Source organism: Peromyscus californicus, unplaced genomic scaffold (genome assembly GCF_007827085.1).
Source record: "Peromyscus californicus insignis strain IS unplaced genomic scaffold, ASM782708v3 Scaffold_1__1_contigs__length_55948999, whole genome shotgun sequence".
Lineage (NCBI taxonomy): Eukaryota > Metazoa > Chordata > Mammalia > Rodentia > Cricetidae > Peromyscus > Peromyscus californicus.
Genome location: NW_026294492.1, coordinates 5256935 through 5279924, shown reverse-complemented (window position 1 = coordinate 5279924; position 22990 = coordinate 5256935). Strand labels below are relative to the sequence as shown.

Sequence of the window (22990 nt, the reverse complement as noted above, 5' to 3'; positions counted from 1 at the left end):
AATGGTACCACCCACAGTGGGCAAATCTTTCCACCCCAATGAACCCTATTAAGATGATACTCCACAAGCGTTTGAAACTACCTCTTAGGTATTTCTAGATCTCACCAAGGTGACAATTGAGGTTCGTTATCACAAGCAGGGAAATGTTCATCTTAAGGTACTGGCAAAATGCTCTGTTCATATTGTTTATGTTTTAGGATGCTGAGTGCCCTCTGTCCTCTTACGCCTAAATTGTTTTTCTGTATTTATTCTGAAACCAAGCATGCTTTGCTAGTTTATAAAGGAAGTCTGAGCTAGCAACAGGCAGCATAGGTGGACAAAAAATGTGTTGAAATAGTGTTTGACGAAAGGCCAGGTGTGGTGGCACACACTTATAATCTCAGTACTCAGGAGGCTGAGGAAGGAGGACTGTGAGTTTCAGGACAATCTAGCAACATAGTGAGACATTGTTTTGCAAAATTGGGGGTGGAGAGAGACACTTATGTGCCACTGTCATCATCATCACTACCACCATCACCACCATCGTCATCATCAGCATCACCATTACCACCATCACCACCATCATCATCACCATTATTACCATTATCACCATCATCATCACCACCATCACCATCATCACTATCATCATCGTCACCATCATTATCACCATCACCACCAAATTATCATCATTATCACCATCACCACCAAATTATCACCATCACCACCAAATTATCATCCCCATCACCACCATCATCATGCTATAGGTGAATTAAACATGAGAAGGAGAAGGAACACTAGAATGCTTATAACTTTTCTCTCATTGCTTTCACTAGCCTTGTGAGATCTGCAGCAATCATTGTACTTTCCCTCCACTGTGACTCTAATGTAGTTGAAAAGGGAGTGAATTTAAATCAGTCCATTCAGCCGCACATGCATATATATTCTGTATATAATACCTATATATACAGACAATTTAGCAGACAATTCTTCAAGTGTTTGGAAGCTGTCTGCATCCCAGGACCATGTAAGACCCTAAGGCCACATGGAAGAGTGTGGTGATATATTGTGTACTCTAATAAACTTGCCTGGGGCTCTGAGGACAGAGCCAGCCAGCCACTAGATTAGACATAGAGGCCAGACAGTGGTGGCACACACCCTTAATCCTATCACCTGGGAGGTAGAGATCCATCTGGATCTCTGTGAGTTCAAGGCCACACTGGAAACAGAGCCAGGCAGTGGTGGCACACACCTTTAATTCCAGCACTGGGAAGCATACACACGCCTTTAATCCCAGGAAGTAATATGGCAAGACGCAGAAAGGTATGTAAGACATGAGGAAACATAACTCACGCCCTGGAGGCTGAGGATTTAGTGGAGGTAAGAATGTAGCTGGCTTGTTCTTTTTCTCTGATCTTTCAGTTTTCACCCCAATATCTGGCTCCAGTTTTTGTTGTTGTTGTTTTTGCTAATAAGACCTTTTAAGATTCGTGTTACAGGGGAGTCATGACTCCAGCCCTGGAGGAGGTTAACATGTACAAGGACGCCCATGTTTGAGGATTAGCTCGGCTGCTTCATTACGCTTCTGGCGTTTTAAAGCTATAGGTTCTGATTGAGGCTCATTGAGTGATGGCCCTGTTCACTATTAACACAATTTTTTGATGAGGAACAATGACCAAAGAAAGAACTTGTTGGAGTATGATACTAGGAACATTTCCTTACTGTTCACATTTGAGCAGTCAAGGCAGCAAGCTAGGGAGACTGGAACAATCCATTTCAGGGAAATCGCTGGATCTAGGGGAGACACACAGAGTTTGGGATGAATGTCTACATTAGAATCCTTCCCAGCCTGGGTCAGCTTTTCAGCCTTCATTCTGTCTTACTGGTTTCCGTGGATGGATGGTTTCTGATGATGGCGGGAACACTCACGCCTCTAGTGTCCTTCTCCTTCTGAATTATTCAAGACGACACTAGAGCAGCTGGGATCTCCAGGGTGATGGTCCCAGGGAGTTTCAACAAGGTCTGGCTCTTGTTTTTCAAAGTTGCATCTAAACCTTGTGTCTTGTTTCTTCACCTTGCCCGTCCTCACAGGGTGTTCACTTTGTCTGCCGGAAGCTTGGTTTAACATTGAGTCCTTTACCCTCCATTCTTAGTGACGAATGTCTCCAGGCTATACCACTTTCATTTCTAATATATTATTAACAATCCCCATGAGGGGAGTCTCTTACTTTGTAAACATGAGGACCTGAGTTCAATCCCAAGAACCAGTATAAAAATGCCAGGTGTAATGGTAGTCACAGTACCGGGAAGGCAGAGTCTGGAGGATCCCTGGGACTTGTGAGCCAGCCAGCCTAGCCTACCAGGAGAGACCCTGTCTCAAAAGGGGGTGGATAGTTTTCCTGAGAATGACACCTGAGATGATCACCAGCTTCTATATAAGCACATATCTACATGTGCACCCCCACATTAACATGCATATGTTTATATCACCCCTTGAATTTTCTCAAAATTTAAGTGTGCAAGTATCCTGAGAGCAAACCATTTGATCACTTCTGACCTATGCTTTTAGACTTAGGCAAGACTGGTGTGTGGGTGAGGATTTGTTCGGTGTGTTTTCTTTGCGGGAATTATCGGTCTCTATTTTGGAGAGAAACAGAGCAATGTTTGGCCCATTTTTGGGTGGCGGTCAGAATTCATGCCCTCTCATTGTTGGGACAGTTCTCAACATGGCTGCCACCTTGCAGGATGAAGCACCATGTTCGTGAGTCTGGCAGACAAGGCTTGGGCTTCCAGGAAGGGATGCACAGAGGTGGTGGGGTGGAGACGCTGGTGTGGCATGCAGGTGGTTGGGGGTTCGCTGTCGGCCATGGTTATCCGCTCAGAGTGTGGCCAGCGGTCACCATCTCAGGCTCCATGGCTTGCAGCTAAACTTGCAGCCACACCTCTGGCCGGGCACGTTTTGGGTTCTGTGGTCTCAATCTAACAGCCTATCTGCCTGCTCACCTTTGAAATGGACACTTTCTGTTTATGACCCTCAGAAGTTGGGGTCTCCGTACACCGGGCTGGCTGTCATGTGTTTGCGCCTTCGGCTTCGAGGCCACTCAAGCTGTCACAAAACTTCTTCACCCTTGGCTTGCTTCACCGCTTTCCATTCTGTCGAATGTATGATCTAGTTTTCTTACTTTCAATTAATGACGCGGATGGAGGGATAAGTGAACATTTTCCACCATTCTGTGAGTTAAAAATTCAAGACTGAAACTACCCATTGCGTCAGCCCATGGGAAGTTTTATCTTCATTTAGTTTATTTCCAGAAATTTCTAGAAATTTCCAGAGCACTTTCAGAACTTGAAAATTGATTTGCCTATTGGGGGAGTCATACAGATTTCTACCTAAAATAGTTCCATAGTTCTGTGAAAGTGTTGAGTGCAAAAGTGTGTCTTTAGGGCTTGTCATCGTTGTGTGTGCAAAAATGTATGTCTTTAGGACGTCATCACTGTGTGTGTGATATGTGTATGTTGGTATATTTGTATAAGCCTGCTTGTGTGGAGGTCAAAGGTCAACATCAAATGTCTTCCACTAGACCAGTGGTTCTCAACCTTCCTAATTCTGTGACCCTTTAATACAGTTCCTTGTGGTGAGCCCCAACCATAAAGTTATTTTCATTGCTACTTCATAACTGTAATTTTCCTACTGCTATGAATCATCTGTAAATATCTGAGATGCAGGATATCTGATATGTGACCCCTGGGACAGGGTCATTTGAACCCCAAAGGATTTGCGACTCACAGTTTGAGAAGAGCTGCTTTAGCGCTTTTTGCCTTGTTTGTTGAGACAGGTTTTCTGCTCGAATCCAAACCTTGTTATTTTAGATAAACTGTCCAGTGAGTTCCCGGGGATTTGCATGTCTGAGATCCCCAGTGTTAGGGCTACACATGTGTACTGCTATCCCTGGCCTTTATGTGGGTGCTGGGGGTCCACACTGAGGCCTTCATGCGTTCACAGAAGTTTGTTCAGGGAGCCATCCCCATAGCCCCCCATCATTACCTCTAAACATCATTAGCCTTGTCTAATAAATATGTTATTTTCATTTTCCTTTGTATTCTCCATGAAAATAATGATAAAAATTACATGGAGGGTATACAACTGTGCATTTTGTGTGTGTGTGTGTGTGGAGACATTAAGCTTTACTTTGGTTTGAAAGTAGTATTCAAAATCTAGGAGATCAGGTAGTGTCTCCTCTCAGAAGACTCTATTTAGTCTCTGTACAAACCTGTGAGGTAGAGAGAGATGTTTTCCCCCACTTTATAGAGGAGGTATGAGAGGGCCTCACAGCTTTGCCTTAGAGGAGAAAAGCCACTGCGTTGGCTTCATCTTCATGATCAAGGTCTGAGAGTTGGCTCAGTCAGTAAAGCATTTGCCTTGCAAGCCTGAGGACCTGAGTTCCATCCCCAGAACCCATGTACAGGCTGGCCATGATGGCATTCGCTTATGGTACCAGGGAAGGAGAGAAGATGGGAGGCAGATGATGGCATGCACCTGTAGTCCCAGGGATGGAGAGAAGATGGGAGGTAGATGATGGCATGCACCTATCGTCCCAGGGACGGAGAGAAGATGGGAGGCAGATGATGGCATGCACCTGTAGTCCCAGGGATGGAGAGAAGATGGGAGGTAGATGATGGCATGCACCTATCATCCCAGGGACGGAGAGAAGATGGGAGGTAGATGATGGCATGCACCTGTAGTCCCAGGGATGGAGAGAAGATGGTAGGCAGAGACTGGGAGATCCTTTGAGCTAGCCTTGCCTATGTGGTGAAGTTACAGGCATGCAACTTGAGAGAACTTATCTCAAAGAAAAAGTGGAAGGCTCCCTGAGAAGTACATCTGGCCTCAACACACATGGGTACAAAGGGGCACATGCAAACCTGTGCACACATGCATCTGTGCACACACACAAGCAACACATGATCATGCACACATGTATTCACAAACACACACAAAACCCATGATCGTAGCCATACAGTGTCAGGGTGGATTACCTACTTTCCCATATAGAGAACCTAGCAGATCATGGGTCACCTGTGGATCATGGAGCCAGTGTGGGTCAAGGTCACAGAAGTTTGTTCACGGAGCCATCCCCATAGCCCCCCATCATGACCTCTCTAAACATCATTAGCCTTGTCTAATAAATACGTTATTTTCATTTTCATAAGATCATCATGCATATTCTTTAGGTATGTCTGGAGACAGAAAACTATATATTCACTATCTGTATGGCATCCACAACAGATGAGCTGGGATATTTATTATTTTTGTATATATCCCACCCACATGTACTCTATGCTTCCCTTCTCGTTTCTGAAATTAAAACTGCTGAAGAAAAAAGGGATTTCATCAGGACAGATTGGGTGGAGACACGATGATGAAAGACCCCTGGAGAGGAGAACACGGGGTGAGGTGTGTTGCAGCGGGTAATGCTTCCTTTCGGGTAAAGGAACATGGGCTCATGGTCACTGGCTCCATAACAACGCTTTGCCAGTGTCTTCTGTTGCTGCCCCATGTTTCTAGATGTGCTAATGTCATGGTGGTGGGTAAGTGATCATACAGAGCTCAGTGTCTGAATAAGAGGTAGGGTGACCTTCCCATCGAAGCCTCTTCTAGGTAGAGAAAAGAACGCTTGTTACCACTGGCACATTTCTTGATTTTTTTTCCCCTTGACAACATTACATATTTACATGCTCTAATAAATGTCTTTTGCCATAAAAATCAGAGTGATAACCACAGAGCAGACTCGCTTGGGAGCACGTGGTGGGATGGTCCAGGTGAGTGGGCCCATGCAGGGGTGGGGTGTTATGCGCGAGCAGGGGTGTAGGATCTGGGTGAGGGGAGAAACATTTGCACAGCTGGGAGCCACCTCCTCTGGCACCAGTCACTTCATGGTCACAGATGTTCCCGTGGCCTCCAGGGTCTGCAGCCAGCCCAGTTCCTGATGCATCGTTCACATACTACCCCGACTCTAGGGCGCTTGGTGGCTGGCCTGTCCCCACGCCAAGGCCTCAGCTGTTCAGGGCATTGTTGACAACTGTGTTGCCATGTCTCTCCTGCTCTGCACTGTGGCTGGGACGCTCGTGCGGGCTGCCTTCCTGCTGTGTGTCTCACTGTTGCCAAGAGTAGGTAACTAACGTACTCCTTTTAAAGCCATGAACCTCGGTCAAGCGCAGACGATAGTGACCTGATGCTGTCTATACAGAGGTAAAGAATCATGCCATGTGCGGGGACATCCTGTGCCTGCACTCTACCCACCTGTCCCACGGCGCTCTCATGTCAATCCTCTGGTGCAGAAGCATCTTCCTTACAGACAGGGAAACCGGGATCCCCAGAGGTTAAATAACTCATGCATGCACCTGCATACACAAACACACACTCAAGCACACAGGCATATGTGCACAAACACACACACACACACTCACGCTCACACACGCATAACATAATAAACATGCAGGCACACACCAGCCCAAAGGCAGGTGTTTGCACACCTATTCACATGTGAACTCATACGAACATGCATATACATTCATGCACACAAAATGGCCTTGGGAATGCCAACATGTTATACCTACCTGCTCCCTTTTCCCCCTTTGTTGGAACTGAGGTTTTTTCTAAAGCCTCATCAAGGAAGGAACCTGAAGGCCATCCAAAGATCTTGTGGGGAGGGCCTGGTTGTTAGGCAGAGCTGGGGACAAGCACCAGGGACAAGGTTTAGAATGAATTTCTATAAGCTCTTCTAGCCGCTTGCTCAGCACCACTACTGATATGACCAGAGAACACTCCTGTTCCCACTCAGGCTCTGTCCAAAAAAAAAAATTGTGTATGTTACTCAGAATCTCGTGGAGTATGAGACACCAGCTTGCCCAAGCCAGGATTTGAACATGGAAATTTCCAGAATCCTTTGCAAAGCCCTACACCATGTGTGGATCGGGCTTTCTGTGGCTTTAATCTGATCAAGTTGCCTGTCGGTGGCTCGGACAACAGAAACAAACAGTTCAGCCTCTGGCCGGGGAGCAGGTGTGCAGGACTTCTGGGTTATAGGGTGGACCAGGGAGAGCATCCAAGTGAGGAGCCGGGACTGACCCCTGTGCGGGCGTTGGATGGGTGGTAGTTGGCTTCTCAAGCTTGTCTGAGGGGGAAGGTACTCTGTGGACAGCAGAGCCCAGGTTTGGGGGAGCTGGGGGGGGGGGGCGTGGGAATGGCCCAGCTGTGTTAGTGCACCTGCCTTCTGCTCCCAGCTGTTTGCTTCACAAGGCTACTGTCAGCAATCGCCAAATGTTCGCACTTCCCGCCCACTCCCCAGGCGTCCTTGCGCCTGCTGGCACCCACCGCAGGGTTGAGCTGTTTTATTTTATTTATTATTATTTAAAAAAGAGACAGCAGCGTTCTGTGCCTGGGAAGGAGCCAAGCTGGCCTGGTGCTGAGTGCGGAAATATTCCATCTCTCTTCTGCGCCCGGAATTATTTTTGTTTTCTTTGATACACAACCTAGATACAGCCACAGTAAGGAAACTGGTTGAGTTTTGAAAACCAAACTCCTTTCCTGTTTATCAGTTGTTTTTTTTTTTTAAGCTATCACTGTCACTCTGGGTGCCAGGCTATCTCTGTGGGTGGTGGTTCATCCTTTTTTTTTTTCTGTTTCATGGGTACTGGGGAGTGTGCGTGCCAAGCAAGTGTTCTTCTGCTGAGTCGTATCCCTAGCCCTTTTTTAAACTTTTTTTTTAAAGATAAATTTGGTAACCCATCACCTCTGATTGTGCTACCCATTTACTTCTGGGTGTGGACCATCCACTGGAGTGCGGTTGACTTCCTAGGAGTCACACCCTTAAAAATGGATTCTTCCTCCCCCAGAAGCTACCAGCTACCCATATAATTCCTCAGTTAAGGGAGGGAGAGTGTGAACGCCTTCCCACGTCACGCTAGACTGCTGACTGGATTGGTCTTGTACAGGTCAACACAATTGCTGTGGGCTCATGGGTGCAGTGCATCCATCCGTCCAGAAGGCACTGTTTGGCTCCAGTTCTCCCTGATTTCTGGGTCTACCATGGCTCTGATCTGCGGTGGTTCCTGAGCCTTGGGGAGGTGTGATAGAGATGCCCTGTTTCTCACTTACTCTCCGCACGTTGTCCAGCTGTGAGCTCCTGCCTTAACCACCATCTACTGTACAAAGAGACTCCTCGGCTGAGCCATGAGAGCTCTGCTTGCTAAGTTATAGGTAGAGAGATGAGAACTGAAAGAGCCGTTTGTCGCAATGTCCTGGGGCCTGTGAATTCCCTATCCCTGGGTTCTTGTTAAGATCTTCAATGCCCAGCATGTGTTTCCTTCTTTGTGGACCTTAAATCCAATTAGGAAGTGGCTGGTTAACCCCATGACAGGCATGCCACTGTCACACTCCTGAGCACATCTTGCTGTACTGGTCATTATTGAAATTCATAGGCACCATAGCCGGGTAAGCCTGTTGATGACCGCCCCCGCCCCCACCCCAGTACCTCCCAGTACTAAGAGAGCTAGGTAGTAGGGAGAAAGCTTCCTGTTCAGTACCAGCTCGGTTTCTCCATGTCCTACCACGCTTATGCGTGGCATCTTCCACAGTAGAGTTTTACCATCAAGTTGTGGTGAGCGGTCAAGAGCAATGCCAACAGCCTAAATGGTTTTAGTGGTCTTTGAGATAGCTTGATCAACAACTAGAGGGCAGTTGATCCCACACCTGGCACGTCCCTTTGTGTCTGACAACCTATGGCTTCTGGGATGACTATAATCTTCTGTGTAGGGTAAGTCTAATCCAACCCCCTGTATGTCTTCATATATATGAAACATTAGATTTCCATATGGCTTTTTCACAGAGCCTTAGAGTTAAGAATTTCCCAACAGGACCTCCTGAAGTTGCCTAGGTTGGCTTTGAATTCACTCTGTGACCCAAGCAGGCCTTGAACCTCCCAAGCAACAGTGATTGTAAGCCTGGGATACCACATAGGGCTCTGTTTTCTTTTTCATCTAGTTTGTGTTCCTAAAACTGTGCCAGAGGAAGTGGCTGGTATATGTTGGAGGCAAAAGCGGCTGCTGAATGCTATTAAACCAGAGTTAATACTAGTCCATGACTCAGGAGGACTCAGGACTTTGTATTATTTTTCTCTTTGGTGTGACAACATACTTGACAAGAAACAGAACACCAGAAGCATTTATCTTGGATCCCAATTTGAGGGTATGTTTTGGCTCACAATTTGAGGATAAAGCCCATAATGGCAAGCAGGCTACACCAGCAAGAACGTGAGGCAGCTGGTCATATTGCATCTGCAATCAGGAAGCAGAAAGAGGTAAATGCTGTGCTCCACTGGCTTCTCCTGTTCAGCCCTGGGTTCTAGGTGTTGCCCATATTTAGGGTGGGTCTTCCCATTTTAATTAACCCAATTTAGAGACTCCTTCATAGACATGCCCAGAGATTTGTCTCCTAGGTAATTAATCATGGCAGACCTAGTGGTGGGTTTTGGCCTCAGCTGGGTCTGTGTGGAAATCCTGACCTGTCACTTGGGCATCTTAATCTCTCTAGGCTTCTTTGGGCTTCGTTATCCTGTCATGAGAAATGTGTAGGTTTGGCCCCGTGTGTGTGTGTGTGTGTGTGTGTGTGTGTGTGTGTGTGTGTGTGTGTGCAGATTCTGGGCACTTGGTCCTGGGGTGGCAGGTTCCCTGGCTTGTCCTGTGGCAGCTTCTGCTAACTGAAGTGCAGGGTACATTGGTTTATTGCTGGCCTTCCAGAGCCCAGAGAGCAGAGGGCAGATACTCAACAAGTATTTGTGTATAATGAATGAGAAAATGACTGGTGGGGTCTACTGTGGAGCAGAGCCCATTCTTTTTGTTCACAAGGTGAGGTGAACATGTTATATTAGTATACAGTTGGGGAAAGGAAATGTTCAGAGCCCGGAAGAGTTGGCACCTGCGGAGACATCCACATTCCCACTGACAAGAGAGTCGGCTAGGGCCTATAGTCTCTCAGGGTAGACAGTCATAAATAGGTTGAGCAGAGAGGAGACATGTCCCCACACACTGCAGGTCCCCAAGGAAAGAGTTCAGAGGAGGTCCATATAATAGTTATCTTCTCTTAACAGTTAAAAATGGGTAGGGTCTAGGGACTAGAGACCTAATCTGCCAGTCTGGAGATGGGGGCTTACCTGTTCCCAGTTGGTGTAGAGTAGGCTTATGATTCTGGTGATCTGGTTTGGTGGCTGGTTGGCGCCTTCTTTGTGTTCTCAGGTTGCGTTTTGCTCATTCGTCAACTCCTCAGCTGATCTTGTTTCCTCAGACTGCAGGCTGTAGGCTTCTGAAACCTCTCCAGAATGGATCTCAGCTTAGCAGGTTGATCAGTAGGGCAATCTGACCAGCACCTCCAAGTTGTTGGGTTTCGAAGGATTGGCAGCTGGGCCCTGGGTTGGCCTCAGGCAGAGTGTTCGGATCCGTTCTGGTCACATCCCACGGAGAGATGGCTCCTTTATTTACTGCATCATGCTTGACTCAGGTGCCCTCAGGGTCCTTTTCTCTATGGTACGAATACTGCGTGTCTTAAGTTGAAGTACTACCTAACATTAAATGAAGGATTTGGAAAAACAAAAAAGACACACTGTACTTACAAAGTGTTGAGTAAAGGGGTAGCTTTCCTTCCTCTGTTGGCCTTCCTGGACCGGAGTTCAGACTCCTTGAGGAATCCTGCCAACGTGTGACACTGAGCATGTGAGGCAGGGGAGCAGGGTACCATGCCCCACCCCTTCTTGTCCTTCCCCGGACCTGACCTCCAGGGCCCGTGCCTCAGTGTGGATATCCTAGCTTCTGTGTCTAGACTCCACTGGGCCGCCTCCTTGGACATGGGGTATCACAAGAGGCAGACTCAGGTCAGGTTTTGGTGACATCCAGGCCCAGGAATTCTGGAGACGTGGTCTAGTTGGCCTTAGAGTCCTTGGGAAGGTATACATCCCACCTTATTAACTGTGTTGTACTTGGCTCCTAAGGGCTGGGTTGCAGGGCCAGGGGCAGACATGCCTTAATCCGTAAGCCAATTCTTTCTTTTTCTTTTGATTGCTGAGGTCTTCAGGAGTGTCCCTTTGGAATGGGGCAGGACAAGCCTTCAGAGGCCTGGCTTATGTCCCTCAGGTGTGAAGCAGAGGATAAGCTTTGAGGCCATGGGTGTGAGTTCTCCCTGGTCTTCTGCAGGGACTGTTGGACTCCTCCACCCACCCCAGCCTCCTTCCATCCTCAGGCAGATTAGCTTATGGGGCTGGACTAGATACCCATTTCCTAGGTGAGTAGACTGAGGTGGGGGTTGGGCTGGGACTGTTCTTGGGAATTCAAAGTCTCACCCTCAGCCATGTGTGCAAAAGGAGGCAGAGCAGGCCACGTTCCAGCTCCTGCTCATCTGCAGCTTACAGCTCTCTTCCCTAGGAGGAGAGGCCCATCTCACCCAGTGGGGAGGGCAGCCACAGCAGCCCTAGGCTGTTAAGTGACCGTAATCACAATGTCAAGAGTATGGACAGCCCCGGCAGTCCAACTACTCTGGCTGGGCTACCCCAGAAGCTTGGGTTCTCTTGGACAGATTGCCGTGCCTGCCCACCCCCCGACAGGACTCCCAAACTTGCAAATTAGCCCGACACTGCAGCTTGGCCTGACCTCTGCACCTGGCTTGTGACTTCCCAGGGACGCCCAGGAGCCTGCATCCCACACAGTCAGAAGTGCTTCCCCTCACTGCCTGGCCCTTGCTCTTCTAGAGCCTGGGTTCTGATAAGCCCCCTGCTGTCTTTACCCTGTGCAGAGCACGAGTGGAAGCCTGCTAGGCCTCCCTCCGCGCCCTTAACTTTAGCTTTAACTCACCAAACCATCTCGCCAGCCTCCAAATGCCTCCGCGTTAAAGTCTCTGTTATTACACAGTTGCCGAAGCGGAGGAATTAGCATCAGTTCATGCATGAATTTGAAAATTATAAACAAATTAGAAGCAACGGGAAAGGGAAGATTCCCTCATCTTTTCACTCTTACAGTACAGACGAGACGAGCGGTTTGTGTTCTTGCGAAGTTCAGAAGGCGCTTGCTCCCACACGATGACGCAGACACAAGCACGTTTCTGTTTTCCTTGATGCTGACGTGAGACTATGTGCTTTGCCCCCTTTAGAGACAGACTTGTGGATCTTTTAATAGTCGGGGCTACGTGTTAACTAATAAAGATTCTGCGGTTAAAGTCAGATTTCTCAATGATGCCAATGACTATAGTGCTTCCACAAGCATGGTCGTGGTCTGAGTTCATCTTCCAACCTTAAGATGTTAGTAGAGCAGGTGTTATAGTCATTTTACAGGCTGTGAGTGAGTCCTTGGGATCAGGCGCCCTCTGTCTATTGAATGGACCATGTTTCTGTCATCAGCGTAATGTCTGGAACATGGGAAGCCCTGCAGAGTATGTGAATGAGTCACTGACTTGCCAAATAAGTTATGGAAACACTGAAGTACACACAAAACAGTAGGAGATATACACATGGCCACGTGGTGTTCATATCGTGATTTTAATGAAAGGGGCAAAAATTTAATACCCAAGAATCAACCTTCAGAAGGTTTTGTTCATCGACAGGGTAGCAGCCATCAGCCTGACTTGTGAAATAATTCCGCCACTGTTTCTTCAGCCTGCATTGCCCTGATCGTGCTGTGTAACAAGCAATTTTGAATTCTCGGTGGCCTGTGATCAACAGTTATGCTTCTCAGTGATGGGTCTGGGGTTGAGGTTCTGTGGTGTGAGTGGGTTTGGATCCAGGCCTGGGTGAGCCTTGAGCTTGTTCTGGAGGTCTTAGGCTAGGGCCCACATTAAAGAAGAGGTGCTGAGTCACAGGGCCACAGGAGTCCAGTTACAACACTCATCCCCAGTGTCTCCCTGCACCTCATTGGCTAGGAAGAGCCAGTGCCCAACCCCATGATCACTGGAAGCAAATAAGCTCTGTTCCAAGGGGATGGGTAATGGCTGTTTGCTAAGCAGTAATTGAATTTCACATGCCAGTCTGAAGGGGATTTAATGGAATGGATTCTCAAGCCCCTCCTTGATTCTCTCCTGCTCTCCATCAGCCCACAGGGCTCTTGTCAGGGGCTGTAGTCACTCGATCTGAATTCAGAGCTGGGCAGGGGCCATTATTCAAGCTGTGGATTTAGCTGCCTGGTATTCACACCTCCCTGATGGGCTTGGAAAATATAATGTTTTCTAACAGCTATAAAGACAAGAGGGCTAATGTTACCAGCTATACATAATACCCATGAAATTACATTGAATAATGTAATGGACTGTTGTACTGCCATTAACACATTTTGAATACCTAATTTGAAAAGTTAATGAAATTGACAAACATGGACCACTCTGGGGCTCATCAATACCACTTAATGATGAAGCTCTTGTTTCATGAAATCCACAGAAGTGGGAGGACCATGTCTGGAGTGGCATATTTTTTTAATCATAAATTAAGAAGTTCTACACAATGTTTTGCTATAATTTGGAGTATGGAGTTAGAAAGCATTTTACATAGCAGCTTTATATAGTAATGCTAATTAATATAAAGAATTATTATGATTTGACATGGTTATCTTTTAGCTTTTCTGAAGAAGATTAAACTTGGTGAGGGAAAATGTGTTTCAGTTGGATATATTAGGGTTGTAAGGATGGAAGGCAACTTCCCAAGGACTGTAGTGTTTCTTTGAGCACAGTGTTGCTGTTGAAGGATCTCCTAGTCTGAGTAAACAGTCTATAGTTTTATATTAAACCAGGGAGAGAAGGGCTGAGGGGAGGGATCAGTTGGTGACATATTTGCCACGTATCTTAGTCATGTTCTATTGCTGTGAAGAGACACCATGACCAAGGCAATTTACAAAAGAAAGCAGTTACTTGGGGGCCTGCTTACAGTTTCAAAGGGTGGGTCTATAACCATTATGGTGGGGAGCATGGAAACAGGCAGGCAGGCATGTCACTGGAAAAATTATACACACTGATCAGGTTATATTTAGGAACACATATACATATATGCATGTAATAACAGTTATGAGCAAAAAGGCCATGAATTTGAGAAAGAGCAAGGAGGAGGGTATATGGGAGAATTTGGAGGGAGGAAAGGGAAATGAGAAATGCTGTAATTATAATATCAAAAATAAGAATAAAAATGGTCTTTAAAAAATCGAAATAGATGAGAGCTTACATCTGATCCACTAGCACAAGGCAGGGAGAAGCGGGTGGAGGGAAGAGAGCTTATTGGGAATGGCCTGGGCTTCTGAAACATCAAAGTCCACTCCTAGTGACTTCCTGAAACATCTCCTCCACCAAGGCCAGACTTCCTAATCCTTCCTAACAGTCCACCAACTGGGACCAGGCATTCAAATATATGAGGCTATGGAGGCCTCATCCAAACCACACACCACAGGATCATGCTCTGAGTTGATCTCTACATCTCTGAACCTATACAAACACCCAGGTGTGGTCGCATTGCACAATCCCAGCCCTGGGGAAGTGAAGCATGCTACCCATGTGCCAAGGCTTCTCCACCGTCAGTTTTCCAAAACTCATGGCTTTCTGTTAGCCATTTGTATTGCTGGTCACTTGTGTTCAGATGACCACATTTGTGTTTATCAAAACAGCAAGGGGTAGGTGTGGAAAAGCTTGAAAATAAAACTGAGAATAAGAAATAATAATTCCTCCTTTTTTTGAATTAAGTTACCATAAATGACATACTAACTGTATGAGTCAGGGCTGATTAAAGCAACAGAACCAGTAAATACACACACACACACACACACACACACACACACACACACACACACACACACACAGTTATTTGATTGACTTACATAATGGGGACAGGTTGTCACACAGTGACTTTTGACCCACTGGAGAAGCAGAGAACCCAGAAGTTGCTCAGGTCAAGACATTGGAAGTCACAGAACCAGACTGACCAATGATTCAGTCTCAGTCCAAGGCTAAAGGCCCAAAATCTTTCTGGAAAGTTGCTGGGGTAAACCTTCTTGGAAAGCATTTGGAAGTTAGTGTCTGGTCCGTGGGAGATGGAATCGGGCACAGACACACTCATTCAGGAAGACTGGAGTTTATTTCCGCTTCCTTCTTCCTGTTACTTTTGTTCTTTCTGGGTCCCTGCCTTATTGGATGGTGCTGTTCACATCGAAGGGGGGTTTTTTCCTTCTGGTTGCTGCCTTAGTCATCAGTGACTATGTAAGTGACCTCGTAGATGTTACCCAAAGCTGTACTGTATGCATTCCAGATTCTCTGGATTTAATCACGTTGACAATCAAGATTAAGTATGGAGTTGTCTTTTCTCTTCGTGTGTGTGTGTGTGTGTGTGTGTGTGTGTGTGTGTGTGTGTCCCATAGATAGTCATATGTCCCCTAGTGATGGGTAGACATTCTTAGAAATGCATCACTAGGCAGTTTTGTCATTATGTGAACATCATAGAACATACCCATACACCCAAAATGACACCAGTGTCACAGGGCAGAACAGTTTATGGAGGATGTTAGCACAGTTGTAGCTATTTTATGGATGAGGAAAACAGAGGCTCATAAAGTATGTATGGTGTAGCAGGCTTATGTGAACTGTGAGTAAGCACTCTCCATGGATTTAAAGCCAAACACCCACATACCCCAATGCGAGCATTCATTAGGATATGATTCCCCTCTGGGGTTTATTGTCGAGGAATGCTCTGGTCTTTGACAAGTTTAGACATGCAAGGATACCTTCATGTCTCCTCTTATGCATGAAAACAAAGTCATATATTTCTGGGCAATACCACCATAAGTGACCTCTGTTCCACCATGGAGCGGGCAATGTTACACCAAGAAAAAACTTCGATGAACTAACTACCCAGCATTAACGAGCCCTAGGCTGCTCCTAAGATGAGTTCCAGAACCCTGCGTGTGCCAGTCAAATGGTATCTGTGTCACGGAAACTACAGGGGGTTCCAGGATGGCAAGAAAACCATGATGGTGCATCAGGTTCCTCCAGTTGATGCTGTTTCAACTCCCAGTCATGGCCCACTGATCTAGTCTGAGCCAGTCTGGCATGGCAGTCTCTGCTCGGCTCCCTCCTTCTAGGCAAGTGTCCTGTGACATGCAGTTGTGACCCTTGTCCTCATCCTTCCAATCTGTCGTATCATGTGGACTAGACAGGCTCACCTCTGACCTGAGAAGCTATTCCTCTGAAGTTTATCTCTGTTTCTTTGGTGTTGTTTTGAAGTCTGTCCAGTTTTGTCCCAGGATCTGCTAGATCAGATGTGAGAGATGGGGACAGTGACAAACAGCAGTCATGAGATGTGTCTTAGTTCTAAGCAAGAGGCAGGTGGGAGAGATAAGGCATCTTTGCCTGTGGCTGCTGTGAGGAGCATCCGTCTGTCATCTTCAGGTGACCAGAAGCGCGGCACTCACTAGGTGGTAGACCCGTCTGATGTCATCTCGGGCTGTGCAGGAGGGACACATTTTCCCTCTTCCCACAGGCTCTTGAAGTTCGGTCATAGAGCCCAAACCCCGGGAGCATCACGTCCATCAAGGGCAAGCAGCGAGTGGGCACCCTGGCTGGCTGAACACATGCAGAGTACCCAGAGGGATGGCAGCCCCACAGAGCAGCCAGTGTCAGTCACGGCCTCTGTGATGTTGTTAGCGTTACAGCTGCAACCACTCCGCTCTGGCTCCGGTGACATGACTCGGTTTAAACGACACTTGGTTTAGACACTTGCTGGTTCCGGGCACGCAGGACTCTCAGGGCCTCGTCCTTCTCTGGGGTCCTTCCCCATAGGATGCTTCCAGAGCATCTCTTGACCAAACCCCTTGCCGCCTCCCTGAGCACCCTACTCAGGAGCTTCTTGGGAGTGCCTCCGTCGGAGCCCCAAACCTATGCTTGGCACACGAGCCAACTGCCAATGTCACTGGGAGCTGTGTGGTTTCTCAAAATGTACCTGACCTCTCTAACCCTTCCTGTCTTTATGCTTTTTTGCTGTTTATGTTGTTGGATACAGGGTGATGGGCCCAAGGCCACCCACCAGGTTACAAAAGGATTGAGTAGAACTTGTTTTTAAGATTCCAGGTTTTAGAACATGTGCAGGATCCACTGTCAATCTGCAAAATCACTGCTGATCCGTCTAGCTGACTCTCAAGCCATTTCTCAGTTAAATTGGCCCAAACAGTGTGCTGTTCTGATTTTAATGTTTATTTACTTACTCACTAGTGTTTATGCTGAGTTCAGTTGCAAGACTCTGGAAAAAACCAATAAAGCTTTCATTATGTGGGGGGTGAAAATGGATGAGTATAGAAATTGCTTTCTCTTTGCTGGGCAACAGGGAGGTTTTTCTTAGGCTAGCTTTGCTCTTTGGGAGACTTTAGACCCTCAAAACACACAGGCATTGGAGAGTTCAGGGGGCAAGCCGCTTCTTCCAACAGGGATAAGATAATTTGAGGATGCCACTGCCGCGTGTCCACAATGAGATTCATGCTTGAAGGGAGAACACTGGGCACAGCTCTCATTTAGCCCATCCACCTGGGGCGGCAGCCTGGGCGTGGGTGGGGGACTTTCTGCCCTAGCCCGCCCAGCCAAGCCCAGTAGGAACTGTCCCCAGCCGTGGTGCTGTGACTGTGACGGCTCTTTCTCTCCCCCTCTCCTGGAATCTCCGTCAGGTGTGCCTGTCTTGAAGACAGTGCAGATCTGCCTTGAACGGGAGCCAACCCTCATCCTGTCACCGCGACAGATTTCTTAATTAATCTGCTCAGATTGTCAATAATGTAATTCACTGATGATTTAGGAGCCAGTTATGTGAGTGCTGTGCCATTGTGGGGAAACATCTGAATAATTCAGCTAATAGATGGGAACTCGCCCAGATCGCTGTGGCGACACGGGGAGGGAGCAGCTAATTCGAACAGGATGAGCGCAGGCCGGGCGAGTCCAACAAATTCCAGGGAGCAGAGGGGTTGTCATATTGCTAGGGGCAGCAGCTGCCTGGTTTAATTATTGTCATTTTTTTTTTTTTTTGGGGACAAAAGAATACAGGTCCCAGACTTTCAGGCAGAGGCCACTGACACACTCCTGAGAACGTGGAGTTCAAGTATAAGCACGTGTGGGCACTGACTGCCAGCTCTGGGCCGTGCACACGTGTCGCCAGCGGGCTTTCTAGGCACAGGACACTGGTTTTTATTTCATTCTAAATAATATGGCTGTCCTCCATGACTGAGCGAGATGAGTACACAAGACGCGTCAGAGTGATATAAAGAATAGCTTTCCCTTCCCTGGGACGGTGTTCTGGTTCTGAATAGACGGTCCTACCACGATGAAGCGAAGCGTCTTCTATCTCACACTGAAACTGGAGCCACAGGGAAAAAAAAGTGAAGTTTAGGAATCGGGAGTCTAATTACATGCAGCGTCTTACATAAACATAAAAACTCAATCACACTTCGTTGTATACTTAACATTTATTTTGCTTTTATTGGAAATAATAAAATTATATGGAGTTGAGCCACTAGACTAATTCTTTTTTTTTTTTTTTTTTTTTTTTTTTTTGCTTTGGCAGTGAGAGTTTTTAACAGCCCTTCAATGCAGAAAAGTTAGTGCTGAGATGTCAATGTTAAGAATCGTGGGCTTTGAGCAGGGTAATGGGTGGTGGTGCACACCTTTAATCCCAGCACTCGGGAGGCAGAGCCAGGTGGATCTCTGTGAGTTCAAGGCCAGCCTGGTCTACAGAGTGAGATCCAGGACAGGCAGGAATACACAGAGAAACCCTATCTTGGAAAAAGAAAAAAGGAATCATGAGTTTTGGCTAGGAAATGTTAATTTGTTTGCCCTTATCCACAGAGCCTCACACATGTCCTCTGCTGTATCTATTCTTCAACACCCTGGCATCCAGAAGAGCTCATGCATGCAAGCATACATATGCATATATGAGCACACCCACACACAAAGCACATGCTCTCACATGTGGATATATGCATACACCCACACGGGCACACACATACACAGATGGATCCACACTCGCCCGTGTGTACATGGTTGTATACATGCACACATGCACATAAATACACACATGTGTACATGTTTGTGTACATTTGCAGTCTTGAGGATTTCCATCTTTGCAGCCTTCCAAAAAAAAAAAAGGGCAAACTCCTACACCTGACTTTGACACTCATAAATTCCAGCAGGCTGAACCCTGCTCAGGATATGACCCCTTGGAATTAAACAACAATCAGGCTGATGCTACACTATAAACTATCCTGGGAATGCTGCAGGACAGAATTCCCTCTTGGAAGCTTTCTGTCACAACTAAGTAGTGAGCAAATGAAAAGGAGACTGGCCAAGTGCGGCCTCTAAATAAACTCTGGGCCTCGGGTCCATGCTGGACTCAGAGACAGCAAGCCCTGGCAGATTGGGAATGAGGTATGTTTGCTGCTGGTGTGGGTCACAGCCGTCAGGGGGACCGCTCTACAGTCACCACACCCTCCTCTATTTGTTCAACTCCAGAGTCCCAGCCTAAATCACAAGGTCAGCTCCTGGTCAAGCTACATGTGGGGGTGTTCCTGACGTCACACCATATTCAGAGAGTGAGAAAGGGGAAGAGAGAAGAGTGCTTGGCTCTCTTCCTCATGCTTGTATTGGGCGTCTTTTCTGGAAGCTCCTTTGCTGCCTCACCTTGCACATGTGAGTCATCTTGTACCTCTCCAGCTACAGGTCCACAGGATAGCCCTGGAGGGAGGGAGGCTGGTGACTGTAATCTTTCCGTTGGGCACAGATAATACCAAAGTTGCCCGAAGGAAGGTAGCCTTTGGGTGACATCTTGCTGGTGATGTCCAAAGACTAAGCCATCCCTACAGAAAAGAGTAGGTATTCTAAAGCAAGCAATTGCTCTAGCTTTAATAAAGCCATGAGTAAATCCCCCTTCTACCAGACACGCAAGGATCTTGATTTGATACCTGGCTTCACGAACCTTCTACATCTCTAGTGAGCATCTGATAGTCATTTTTGAAGAACCAAAGCACCCCCATTTCAAGCAGACCCCTCACCCCAGCTTGATACAGGCCTGAGTTTCAGAATTCTCAGAGCTGCTGACATTGGTCTCAGGACAAAGTCAGGATGTTTGAAGAGCCATCTGGTAGCAACTGATTAACCATAGAATGCCCCAATGCCGGAGATGGTCAAAAGTACGAAGTCAGAATGTTTGAAGGACTATCTGGTAGCAATTGATTAACCACAGACTGCCTCAATGCCGGAGGTAGTCTATAAAGTTTGACAAACAACTGGTTAAAACTGCAAAGTAAGATAACACAGAAATTCTGAAAAGCCCCAAAAACTTGAGCCAATCAGAATTGTACCCGTACTAGCACCCCTAAATGATGTAACCTTGTGGTTTTTGCCTTTAAAACCTGAGCTTGCAGATGGGCGGGCACCTCCTCCAGCCTCTACTGTGTTGGATAGCTTGATGAGGTCACTGCTGTGCAGCTTGAACTGCTTCAATAAACCTTGCTTTTGCATTTTGATGAGTTCGTGTCTCTGGTGGTCTCTTCTGGGGTCTTGTGCCCAGGGCACTACAATTTTCATAGCATGAGTTACCCCTGCCCTCCCCCCACCCCTGCCCTGAAGGCAGGGCGACCTGGAGCTAGTTGCAGGCCCTCAGGGGGAGGGATGTTGCTATGGCAGGCCAGTGGGCATTTGGAGAAAGGTTTGCTGTTTACTGGGAAACCATTTGTTATTATTTACACATGTGATGCTCACATCCTCTGCCCATGTATTCCCTGGGAGTCTAATTTGTAAATAATTACTTGACAGAAGTGAAGCAAGATAGAAAATTCAGGGTGTGCAGTGGTCCAGACAAGCCCCAGAGAGGAGACTTGAGCGGAAAGGCCAGCGCCTCAAAGGCCCCATCTCATTTTCTCGGCTCAGCAGTTAGCAGCTAATAAATAAGGTCCCCAGTTCAGAAGCAAATGCTCAGGTTTGCAGATGTGGTGGACACACCAAGGTTGCCATTAGCAGCCAGGCTGGGAGCAGATGGCAGAGCTGGCATGTTGGGAAACGGCTTTCTCTCTTCCCCTGTCCACACCGTCTTCATCAAGCAGAGGCCGGTGCAGGGTTGCTCTTCCTGTATGAAGAACCAGAGCACATGGAACAAGGGGATGCCACAGGCTGAATGCCTGTGTCCCCTCTGAATTCCTACAGTGAAGCCCTAGTTCTCAGTGTAGGTTGTACTGGAGACCTAGTCTCCAAGGAAGTAATTAGGGGTAAATGAGGCCCTCAGGGTAGTGCCTTAACCAAAAGGGTTTGTGTCCTCAGAAGAACACTGGTGCCCTCTCTATATCTACCTACCAAGGCAAGGCTGCTTGAGGCCCCAGGAAACAGGTGACCCTCTACAAGCCAGTAGGAGTTCTGTGGCTGGAAACCCACTTCATTCAATCTCCATTGTAGCTTTTAAAATTCTAGAACTGTGAGGAAAAAAAGCCTACCCTCTTAAGATGTCCAGCATGTGGTATTTTTGTTACAGCAGCCTGAGATGACTGATATAGGGTGTGTTCCAAAAAAGAATGTCAAAGCTAGACACTGCTTGTGGACCCTCTGGGAGGTTTCCTGCAGCTGCGTTAGATCCCACACACCTGCTCCCATCACCTCAAGCCCTGGGCCCTGCCTGTCAGGCCCTTCTCTGATCAACCCCTTCATCGGTATGCGCCACCAGCAGCCAGAGCCTGGCAGTTTTGCCTTTCACAAATTGGGTTAGCCTTTGGGTGACCCTTTCCAGAAGGGTGCTGAGCCCCTGCTGCATGCCCAGCACTTTTGCAGACGGGAGCAAGCAGACGCAGACAGGTCTGCCCCCCTAAGAGTGGGCACAGGCTTCAAGCTGGTGTCAACTCAATTATTTCATCCTTCCCGTGGGCCTGAACTTGTCTAAATGCCCATGGCACATGAAGTTGTTCAGGACTCACATAACCATCTGTAGGTAAATTCTTTCACTCTGTCCTTTTCTTCCTTTCACAGAGAAACCGAGGCACAGGAGTTCTGGGACATGCAGCTAGTGGGTGACAGAGCCAGGGTCACACTCATGCAGTCCCAGTCTTGCCGCTTGCTCAGTGTTGGAAGTGCCAGACCAGGTAACAAAATCCTATTGTAGAAACTTCCACACATCATGCCTGGGATCTGATGGGGGCACCAAAGAGGGAGTCTCTTTTCTTGGGGACTGGGAAAGTCTCCCTAAGGAAGACAAGTCTAAGTGCTCAGGAAGGATGGTGGAGTTGGAAAATCCCAAGGAACAAGATGCACTTGGGTCAAAGGAGGCCTAGAATGGCCTAGGAGGAACGGGATCGGCCAAGAGGCAGAGGGCCTGAGGATGAAAGGATCACACAAGGATTGGATCAGGCTGAGCACCATGGCCAGGCCATGTTTCAGGAGGGGGCGGGACTACATGGTGGAGAAGGGATTGGAGAGCCGACAGAGTGGAAGCAGGGGCCTTTGCTTTCACAGATTGGAGCCTGGATAGAAGAATGGGCATGGTGTTGGTAAGGGGTGGGTGGCATTCTGAACTGGGACTGTGGCAGTGATGGAATCGTTCAGGTGCAAAGAAGCTGGCTGCTGCCACCTGGGAGGGGATGGTACTCTGAGGAACAAGTTATAAAACATAGACATAGTTTTAAAGTCGATTGTGAAAACTTGCAAGGAGTTCAAAATCTTGAAAGAGGCAATATAGTAATCAAATCTGCCGCTTCCCAATTATCATTTTACTTTATCTGCTGTCCCAAAGGTACTATGTCCCTCATATTTGGAGGTGACATACTGTTTGCTGGTGGCTACCACTCAGCCATGTCACTGTGGTGTTTCTAGGTAGTCTGAACTTTTCTGTGTTAAGTGAGAATGTAACACTAAGGACATCAAGATGGTGTTTCCTTTTTGGCACACCCCTGGCCGCCACTCTCTAGAGATAAGGGACATAGAAGAGGCTCAATGGTC

The 22990-nt window shown here is 47.3% G+C and overlaps 1 long non-coding RNA gene across 36 annotated transcripts in view; it reads left to right on the top strand.

The window, feature by feature from the left end:
* LOC128115271 (uncharacterized) overlaps window positions 1-22990 on the top strand; it is a 307172-nt gene that overhangs the window by 116241 nt on the left and 167941 nt on the right. For 3 of the 36 annotated variants that reach the window (XR_008220073.1, XR_008220074.1, XR_008220062.1), the window contains one exon: window positions 22025-22137. The exons of the other annotated variants lie outside the window; for them this stretch is intronic. This is a non-coding gene — a long non-coding RNA (uncharacterized LOC128115271). The remainder of the gene's footprint in view (window positions 1-22024; window positions 22138-22990) is intronic. 36 annotated transcript variants of the gene reach the window in all.